Source organism: Saccoglossus kowalevskii, chromosome 7 (assembly GCF_978046115.1).
Source record: "Saccoglossus kowalevskii chromosome 7, keSacKowa6.1, whole genome shotgun sequence".
Taxonomy (NCBI): Eukaryota; Metazoa; Hemichordata; class Enteropneusta; family Harrimaniidae; genus Saccoglossus; species Saccoglossus kowalevskii.
In genome coordinates this window covers 21,386,299-21,398,390 of record NC_140647.1, presented here as the reverse complement: position 1 = coordinate 21,398,390, position 12,092 = coordinate 21,386,299, and positions in this window count along the sequence as shown.

The window sequence follows — 12,092 nt, the reverse complement described above, 5'->3', positions numbered from 1 at the left end:
TTCATCTCACGTTGAGTTGTGTGTTATCATGTCAATTGAGGACACGCACACGATCTACAAACATTGCATAAAAAAAGATGATAAAGCCTTAGAATGTATTATATATATATATATATATATATATATATATATATATATATATATATATATATATATATATATATATATATATATCACAAGAGGTCATTATTGTAAACAAAACATGTTTGGTTAGTATTAGTAAATTTTATATAAATAAAAAAATACTTTCCAATAACTTTGTATGACAAAATGTGGGGTAAATGTAGGAGACGTTCACGGAAGCATTTGCCCTCAAGAGGGCGTGATTTATCGGAATGTGTTATTACCTTATATCGCTTTGAGTGTTTTCTTTCGAATGCTGACATTGTGTTTGAAATTGACATGCTACAAACACGTCAGACACGGTGTATACCGTGTACCTTGTTCTTAAACAATAAATGTTTGTATTATTCATTGATATCTCAGCGGAAACGTCAGTTTTAATCATGTCATGTGTCCACATGCTACATGACCGCACTGCCAAAACGTACATCAAGGATGCACGTGGTCTTTGGTTAATATGAATGCAGGACATTTAAAAAACAGCTCTGCAGTTTTAAGTTATTGTTTGAAAGTAATATGGGTAACATTGTTCCTTTGGCTTCAATTCAAATGGACTATGTCCAGTACCAGCATGCTCTATAATATCTATGTTCAATAAGCTGGACCAGATGAAATAGCCCTCGATAAACTTAGTTAATTGTACATTCAAAAGTGAAAAACATCATTGTAATCAAACAACTTAGTATGTAATGCATACACATCTAAAGAAAAGGTGGCATTAAGTTTAATTCAAGCGGATACAAGTTATAAAATCAGACCACAGCATCTTAATTCAAGCATCTTAGAACTTCGAATTACAACACCGTATAACATTGTTTTCAATACATGTATAAAGACAATGTTGTCATTCTCCTATATTCAGACTAAGATAGCTCACGTTCAGAATTCATGTCCTGTGTAATGTCTACTACTAACTCATCTAGATAAATCGTGTACAGATAATTGAATAACTTCTTTACAACTGTGATGGCTGTGGAATTTACGTGACTGCTATATGTACTTTCCCGGCATTGCAAAAACACTAAGACAAAATGCAATTTGAAATTAATAAAAGGTTTAGAGGTCGTCCGAACACATACGTGCTCGGTCACTGGGAACATAGCAAAATCATTGGATTTGTGCGGAACCCCGAAAACATTTAGGTGTGCGAATACGAAATTAAATCTGTAATTTCACACCACGATGACTGCTTATCTGGAATACAAAGAATCGATGGATTTATCAGAATGTCAAAAGGGCACAAACTCTCGGAATGTGTGATCTAATAATCCGATTTATGTCGGAAAAGCTGGATAAGCAATTGGTGCGGCAGTGATTTCGACAGATTTAAGTATAGGCAGATTTTTTTTATTTCTCGGACGAAAATAACGTTACATGAATGTAAAGACTAGTGGTTCAAACCAATGAGCGGATAACACGTCACTCTTGATAATTGATAATTTCTCGCTCGTGGGCCATCAAATCATTTTTTCTTGGGGCAATAACTATTATATAACTAACTTTTTATATAATTATATATTCCTTGTCCGTTAACAATAAATCGATATTTAAACTGTGTCATTCGATTTTGATGTCTGAAGGCTTGTCGCATGTGATTAGGCAAATGTAAGTAGGCTTTTATAAAGATCTTAACTTGTCTAAAATCGATCCCTTAATTCGAGATATATACATTGTATAAGATTATACAAATCTAACAACAATGGAGCAGTTATTGATATTTATTGAAATAGTTATTGATATTTATTTTATGAATTTTAATATTAATTAGATTTATAAAAAACATCAATAATTGATTGATTGTCCCATGAGACACCATATTTAAAAATTTAAATTATCTTCTTTATCATACAACATAGGAATAAATAGATTTATTTGTTTGGATGCTCTAATCTACTTTTCGCTGTTTCAGCTGAATAAATCGTTGGCAGAAACGCCTTTAATATTTAGATTCAAGGATAACTAATTTTATTTATTTATTTATTTATTTATTTATTTATTTATTTATTTATTTATTTATTTATTTATTTATTTATTTATTTATTTATTTATTCGAAAAGAAAACTAGTTTGAAGTCTCTCACTACTGCCAAGAACCTTCACTCTATGAAAGGAGTTTTTTGTATAAATGTCAAATGTCAATGTATATGTATGTTGTTGAAACCATTTCTTCTATGAATTAATTTAGGATTGCATAAACTATTCTTCATGAAAACACAAATCGGACTTAACAGTTGTTGTCAATTAGGAAACATTTCCAGCATATCGACCAACAGAGTAATACATAACTACTGTGAAACGAGCTACTTCACAACTACGGTAGCTGTGGATATTAGAATTTAGCAACCCTACTTTCACGGCATGGCAAATTTAAAGCACGCGATCGAAATCCAATTTGTAATTTCCACACCGTCAACACCAGTTCCACGAATGAGAACATATCATAATAATTGACGGTCGTCGGTTAAACATCTTAGGACGTAGGTAAATTAGTAATTTCACACCGTATTATTTGATTATTTGAAATACTAAATACCGATGGATTTATGAGAAAGTATAAAGGGCACATCAACACGGAATGCGTGATCTACAAATCCGATTACGAAGTATTATTGGATAAGCAATCGATGCGGCAATGATTTCAAACAGTTTAAATCGTACTAGCGGTATTAGATGTTGTGTGTATTAGTATTGGTGTTTTGGGAAATAAAGTCATTTAATTATAATTTGGGAACGCATTTGTTTTTGAATGCAACGACTTGCATGTAGATCACAAATAAAAAGAAATGTGCAGTTCTCCATACGAAAACCGAATATCAATCATATCTTGGGTAACACAAAGTACATCAGCGATTCTAGTTGTCACATGAATGCATTAAAATGTTATTTACAATCGACCGTTCTAGATTTAATTATTTTCTTCACACGAGCTTGGTAAACTACATTTTATACACTGTGTATATTCCACAGGAATGTGCTAGAAATGAAGCTCTATATATTACTCCCGTTATGCCAGACAAAAAAGTCCTTGTTAATCAGACCACTCGCACCTGCCTAATTGCATTTTCTATTTTTCGTTGTTCCAAAAAAATATTTGACCGTTGAGCTATGCAAACTGTTAAATTCAGTGAGTTGTCTGAGTCTTTCTAACTGCATTCATAGCTATTGGTTACCGCTGATGACAGTGTTCTTCAATGTTTGTACCATTTTTGTTGGCTTTATTCCAATCAGTGAAAATAGTATAATTCAGGTTTCATTTAATCAGCAATCTAGATATTCTCTGAATAATTACCTTGATTCGATTCGATAATTCATGGTAATTAGATGCATTAAGAGATAATAACATAATATAATGAATGCAATTAATAATATAATATAAACTTATTAGTTCTATTATTTGGCATTATTTCATTGCTCTGTATAGACATATAGAATAGCTTTCACAGGATATATTTGTCCAACTATATTTGTCTTTATGAATCCGTAGATTTTCAGACTTGATTGGTCCTGGGAACAACTTCTAAGCGTCATCGAATCAGTAATTTCTATTATTACTTTACATGACGATTATTATTATAAATGGTGATTATAGTGCTACATATACATTGAGTCAATGATTGACAGGTGATTTTGAATTCCATAGAGGAGACTGATGAGCTAAATTAAATTAATGTTCAGGGGAAAACAATTTACATGTAGGATTGTCACGACTATGGTCCTTAACAATTTAATTGTTTAAATTTGTTTTCAACATTAAACAAAATTAAAAGCATACCTTGGTTATAAGATTACTAAAGAACCAGAGATTCTTTGGCCGTCATGGGAGGTTGTCCCGTCCCCTTCGCAAACACATAGCTTAAGGGAGCATTATTTTAGTTTTGTATGCCTTAATTATATCGGCCCGTGATGACATAAGTATCTGGGACACCTCTGTCTAAACAAGGCATTTGAACGACAGTACATCTGTCATACAGTCTTGGCAACTAAGTTTTTGGATAAGCAAACTGTTTCTTTGGAGTCAGACAAGCCTCCAAAATCGGCGAAACTAGTTTTCTCTCTAGGTAAGCACGCTCCAACTATCTCCAACTGAATTGGCAATATACAGCAATGTGGCAGTAAAACTTAGTTTGTAAAAGATAATCATTGAAAATGAATGAGGCATTGGTTTGACCCTTAGACGACTGGTGGTCTTCTGGGATCCTTTTCCTGTCATCAATGCACAGAACATTCACTTCGGGTGATTGACTCAGCAAGCTGATTTACTATAAATGGCATTCTCCAATTAGACAATTATGATCTCAGGTCCCAGGGGGTTACTCTTGGCGGACATATCTTGAAGAATGTAATTGCAGTACTTGTGTTTCACCCTCTGATGAGGGTGGTGCCCTGTCAATCTCATATGGAGTGTAATGGTTTAGATAAGTAGCTTGATTTACTGGTTTTCATCGCGTGCATCGTTCGCACTGTTAACTTGCATCACTCGAGCAGCCCAAGTAAGTAACATGATAAGGGTTAGTGAGTAAGGGTTAGTATCTTCAAAGGGCATTTTGGGGTTGACTGGACACGACCATGCTGATACTCACAGCAGTAATGCTGGAGATAGAATGTTCACTAATGCGATTACTCTGTTACTAATTTTAGTTTTGTGATTATGGATTTTATTGGATTTGGATGGGTGTTTCATAAGCCGTTGTCATCGAAACAATGACTGCACATGTAGTTGTTTCATGCTGTTGGTAGATTTTGTCTGAATCAGGTGGGTAATTTGTTGAAATATCAAATCATCTGCTTGGTCAGTACTTCTAGTCATGGTCGGCAGAGTCGACAGTCTGGTGGTCAATGGCTGTGCCAAATTGGTCATTAGCAGTGAAATATCTGACCGACTTCTTGCACTAACAGATGAAGAAGATATTAGAATAACTAAGGTCTAAGTTCATGTTTCCTAGTTGATGCTGGTATAAATAGATTCGAGTCGTCCATGCACCTTGTGGGAAGCTTGCTAGAAACTTGCTACAAGTTAGTGTCATGGGTTTAAAGAGTGTTTTGAACTATCCATGTGGTTGATCAGTTACCCAGACCTATCAGAACCAGAATTTACAGATGCCACAAATTAACAAAATTCAATCCAACTGAGGTGATTACAGCTTTATCTAACACGATCATGCACAATTCGTATGGACTGCCAAATATAGTCAGTTTCAACGAAACTGCATGAATCATATGATGTTTAACAATAAACCGACTGAGTAACGTGCACACCAAAGCACAATTCTCAAATAAAAGTCAAATACCACAATACACACAACTGAAAACAACCACACCACAACCTGCCATATATCTTTCATATTCAAATGGATTCTGAGGTCTACAAGTGATATTGGTGTTATTACATCTGGAATCATATGTGGAACAGTGTTATTTAACCACAAGCTCATTGCATATGCAAACATCTTTAATAGTTTATACAAGAGAAGGCAATGTCATTTTGGAAAGTCTGCATATGTACTGCAGGCCCGCCAAGGCGAAAGTAAGATTAAAATAATATCTCTCGTAATATATTCTGATAGAAAACTAGCCCTTAAAATCAAATTCAAGGCACAGATTTAAGTTTGAAGCAGAAAAAGCAAGCTTTGCAGTCTTCTTAATCCGAAGTTCAACTGGCATATCATTGGAATATATTCACTATATTTAGGATTGTTAGAAAATACATCATCAATATATCTGAATGTGAACTCCATTGTTGAACATTTTAATGATCTAGCAACCAAATATAGATTTATTGTTGGGAATTTTATGTAGTCTCAGTAGGCATGTCAATATTTTTTCCCTGAAAGAAATGTCTATTTAATGAATGAATTGTGATGAGCAATCACAATACTTGTAGGCACATAATCATTAGTCATAACAATATGACTTGTTTTTCCCAAAAAATGAAATTATATTGTTGGAATTGTTTGTCTTCACATATCTATCTTCTGTCAGGATCTTTAAATACAGACTTGTGTCATCTATTGATGCATCACACAAGTTTGTGGATTTGACAGCATACTTCACTTATGATACAACTTATCCAGATCTACCATCTCTCACTATCTGTCATATTATTCAGCTGAGTTCATAATTATGACTCCAGTTAATATATTTTGGTAGTGTTTAGGGTCTATGAACAAAGCATATCATATGGAATAACAATAAAATGGCCAACGTAAGCATGATTGAATAATAAAGAAGAACAGTCACAAACAGTTGGATTTTGAAGAAAGCTGTCCACATTAAAGTTCTTTATTGCTTGTTTATAGTTGAGCACATGTTTGTAAGACAGGATGGGAACATACTTATTATCAAAATAAGAAGATGTATTTGCTTATTATAAAGTGTACTGGAATAGATAACATCAATTCCTTTATTTAACGAAAATGATGCACAAAGGACAATGTTCATCAAAGATTCTGATTAGTACGGCTAACCAATATATGGTCTTATAATAAAGGAGTATAATATAGTGATTGAGGTTTGCAGATTGACTTTGTATCTCTTCTTATTTGATGCTTTAGTTCTCCTGACCAATGACAACACAGATTGTATTGTTAATGTAACCATAATGCCACCTTTTGTGACATGGTCAAATCATAGCATTGGGGTATGTCACGAGGTGGGTTGTAATTATATCTCAAGCTAAAATGAAATGTATACAACCACTGGTGGTACCAGAATTCAAAACCCTTGATCTTGTGGTGACCCCTGACAGTATGCATTTGCTACTCTGTTGAAACATGAGGTACGAAATTCTACCACAATTCAATCATAAGTGTACACATAAACACTCTATTTGTGTATATTTGCTTGATTGAAATTTCGCCTACTAACTATGGCATATACGCTCCAGAACACTTGAATAGTGACTTCATAGAATCCCATTGCAATAGAAAAAAAGATGTACGTCTAGGCCATACACTCATTGAGCCCTCAAGATCAAAAAAGTGCAACACGTATTGCTTGACCAAACTTTATCACACTAAAGGATTCGAGCAAATACCTTTGGCCACTGAGGGAGAACTGTCTTCCTCACCCCTCTGGGTCTTTTTCAATATTCATATCTCCAATTCAGACTTATAAATTGTCTCTGTACATATGTGTGCCTGTACTATGTGGAAAATCTTGATATGTACTGAAGTGAAGGTTGTTAGTTTAGCAGATGACATCTTCATATAGAGTGGGACAGCAATTGAATAATCAGTATAAAGGGTAACCATAATCTAGGAGCAGGGTACCTGAGGTTTCAGTATAACAGCTAACCAATATATGGAAGAAATGAGTGTCATATAGTAATTGAGGTTTGCAGATATTCTTTGTATTTCTTCACATTTGGTGCTATAGTTTTCTTGACCCATGAAAACACGGATTGTATTGTTAATGTAACTCTTGACTTTTTCCTGTTCATATATCAATGTCGCATACGACTTGTTTACCACTTCCGTGTGACTGAGAATGTTCTAGAACCGTACTGTGTCTGGGTGGAATTTTTAGAAGCTGGTTGAATAGGTAATAGGACACTGTAGAAGGCAATAGAAGGTAATGGAACATTCTAGAAATTTGTAGTAAATTCCAGACTCATTATGTATGCTGATGTAATGGTCTATTTATAGACAGTATGGGTATATATAGGGGAGTTGTTCAACACTGAGATCAGATCGGAGATCTCGTTGAATTGTATTGGAGTTTAAGTATCTAGTTATTGGAGTAGTGGAATTTTACCGCGTTATTGTACTTGATGTTTGCAGAGTATAATAATACCAGTACCAGTTGAAACCTCATCTGTTGGCTCCGTGTTCGTATTTTATCATCGCCGCCAGGGAAGTCTTTTTGTTACTGTTGCCATTTTGGTATTTGAACCATCACACCTGTACTATACCAATTACGGTAATATTACGTTGCGTGTGACAATCAATGATTACAGTGCAAAATCAGTTATCAAAAAAATCAATATTATTATTTAGAATTTTATTTCAGATATTGAAAGGGGTGGGTTAAATATGATTTAGGTGGACTGCTTTTTTAAAGCACAACAGATTATGTAGGTTAAACGGTTTGTTTCTGATAGCCAAGCCGGATGGAAGGATATATTGAAAAGACTATTGAAAAAGTTTGGAGATCATGTGTTTTTTTTTGCAACTACGATCAATCCGAATTTGAAAATCAAGTCCCATCCTTTTACTATGCTATTATCCGGGAAGGGTCATCTTTGACACCATACACTCCAAAAACAACATCTGAAATTGAAAAACAAATATTATGGAACAGTAGATTTCTCAAAATTGGTTATCGTACAGTCTATCTGAAAAAAATGGCAAGAAAAAAAATACTAAGAATAATAGACCTAATTGATTTCTATGAAACTTTTATGACTGGCAATATTGGAAGGAAAACGGTATCACTTTTACAGAATATCATACTTTACAAGGCCTAATCGCTGCCATACCAGATGACCGGAGAGAGAACATTCATGCTAATATCCATGAGTGGTGTGATTTTCAAAACTAAGTCAAATGGAATTCCAAGTTTGTTACAATTAATACACTGAAAAGCAAAAAGGTGTATAAATCTGTGTGTGAAAACATTATTGAAGAGCCAAACAATGTCAAAGACCTCCAACAATTGAATGGGATAAATCAATATGTAATTTTCGAACTACCTTTCAAGACAACAATCTCCACAGATCTTAGAGCATTCCAATATACAATTCTACATAGAGTTCTAATAACTAATAAAAAACTGTATAAATGCAATATAATTAATTCCCCCAACCCACTGTTCTTTCTGTTGAAAAGAAGAAGAAACATTAGAACACTGTGTAAAGAGACTGTGAAGTTGCAGTAGCAAAGAGATTGCACACTTATAGCTAATACTGTTTGTAATGTAAAAAAATATTATTATAGGTCTATGTGAACCTGAAAATATATAACTAAATAATTTTATTTTACTACATGTATTTATAAAATATGTATATACCTGCAGGGTTCAAAAAGTTCATCTAACGAAATACGCATATTAAAGTTGGATCAGGGAAAATAGAAATATTGAACGCAATCGCATTAAACAAAAGAAAAACAAAGAGCTCATCCATTACCAGAAATGAAAACTACTATATGATTGGTTAGATAATGGGTGAATGTAATTGTTATAATTTGTATTTATTTATTTTACATCTTTTGTAATCAAAGAAACGAATTTATTTGTGTATTGTTATTATAACAGTATAGACGGATACAGCCCATACTGAAAAGTAGGATTTGTAGTCGAATGTCATTTGCATTAACGCTACACATATAAATATCGTGGTACTTGTCGTCCCTAATGGTACTGGGCTGAACTTCCTGGTCATTGGACAAAAACAAACTGAATAAAACAAATAGCACCATTAAAAAAACACTTCCAGACATAAACCAAGAAATCAAATCATTTTATACTAAACTTTACTCTTCAGATATTATGATTCATGTAGTTATTACTTCTGAACATTCTGAAAATGTTTTGAAACATTTTGATGTACCAATTCTTTTGTAAAGAAAAAAATACGATGCATATATGCCAACGGTTTGATGGAAATGAAATCATTTTACAAAAGCAAAATAAAGGTATCACAATTTTCCTAAATTGTATAGGATAATTATCTTATTGACTAGAATTATAAGATATCGCATAAAGATTATCATCTACACCTTAACAATGTACCTTGCAAATCCAAAAAAAAATATTTTAAAAAGTAGCAGATGAAAATTTAATACCCTCAAAATTCAAATTTATTTGCAGAACAAATCCAAGATTTTCATCATTGCAAACTAAAGAACATTTAAAAAACGTATCAAGAACAAGATATGTTCTAATGCTATCTGACAAATTATTCGTGCATGTATGTATTCACTGTATGCAAATAAATATAAAAAAATTAAATTAAAGCACAATTGGCGAAACACGCTGTCTTGAAAATAAAACCTCTGTTAAATATTTTCACACAATCAGGTACAGCGTTTGTGTTTTTGACATTCATTTATCGCATTGAAAACACTCATATATTTGCAGAGGTTGTAAAAGGGTGGTAGTCGTCGCGCCAGGCATGCGCGAGATATATGGGTCTCATATAAACAAAGATGGCGTCTTTGACTATTGCGCAGATCAACGAATACAAAGTGAGACGTAACCATGCTTCAATTAGGTATTGTTTTAGATGATTGGAAGGTATCGAAGGAGTCACCGGCGGTAATCAGTGTAAGTCGCGCCCAGGGCAAACCTCATACTTATGATTTCCATTAAAATCGTGGAAATAGATCAAATGTATTTACTTTTTCTCGTAAAGAAGTTTTGCCATACATGCTAAATGTCAAATAATACGTTGATCGGTTGAATTACTCCAATTTTCACTAATGTGACCGCTAAGGATTTTATTCGTGAAATAGGTAGCTAATATACCAATTATGCTACTAAGAAAAAAATGTCTAGATTCGATATGGTGACTCCCGGTTTAACTTCAACCCAATATGGCCGCCAACCCAATATGGCCGTCAAGTCAGGCTCACCAGTTCGCATTGGAAAATTTCAGACCATTCTGTTCAGTAGAATTGAGGGCTTGAACCCCGACAATGTTTCCAGAATACAATGCAGCTGAACTTTGAGTAAAGAGCCTCAATCCTTATCTGATTTAGTAGAAATCATAATAATTTGTTGAGTTGTACACATAGTTGTAATACATCCAATCAGAAAGTGTCTTTATCTTGTTATCAGTTAAAACGCTAACTATATGTGCAATACTGGTGAGTATTTTGGTTTTATATACATGTTTTCCAAATTATTTGACTGATTTCTGGTTAACAAATTAATAGGAAGTACGACTATATAAATAAGTGGAATGAAAAAATAAAAAAATTTCAATGAATGAACGAATGAACGAATGAATGAATGAATGAATATGAATGAATGAATGAATGAATGAATGAATGAATGAATGAATGAATGAATGAATAAAGTTTCTTGGAAAGAGAACAACACTATGTTTTTGATTTATTGAACTGGAACAAATACTAAACACAGATGCAGTAACATCATACTCATATTTCTTTGAAAAAATGGGTAAAAATGGTTTGGCAATGATTTATTGGAAGAATAATTAACAACAAAATAGATAAAATATTATGCAAAATGCTTTCCATGGGACCCAACGTTAAAGCATAATTTCTTTTTAGTATTAAATATGCCACTCAGTGTTTAAAGTAGCGAGACTATTATTTGTGTTGAAAATTATGATTTTCACATTTATTTATTAATTGATGAAATGCACTATAAACTTTCATCTGACAAAGTCAACGTAACCTAGAATGTCATGTAAGTTGGTTAAAATGTAGATTTTCTTAAGGGAATCAAGGCAGCTTCAGTAGTGTTTTCTAAAATCAACAACACAGGTTTAATTTGTGTGCCTATAAGTTTCAAAGATAAACTCAAGACAAAGCAATGTTAGGATGTGTTATCAGTAGCTATCTGCAACACAATGAGTGTTTGAGTGGTTTGTCTCCGCCCCTGTTTATTTCACGGATTAGTCATTTGCATATGAATGTGTCAGACACAAGGTCACACAGCCACTGAAAAAAATCATTGATTTTAGTGTTTTCATCTGCCGTTTTATCGAACTATAGCTATCCCATTCCTTTATTCTTTTTGGTTTCCAATAGCCTTACACATTTGGATGCCCCTACACATGTTAAAACAGACCTTGATATAAATCGCTTGTGCAGATAAACAAGCTTGACAATCTTTGCTGTGACTTCATCGACGTTTTCTAGGAGTTTATGTTTTTCAAAATACAAGGTCTTTAACAAAAAATAACGTATACTTATTGTCGTCGGATTAAAACTAAATTTTCAGAGCTTTAAGGTGACAATGAGAGGAACTTGAATGTGTCCAGACAAACTATTTCATGGATTA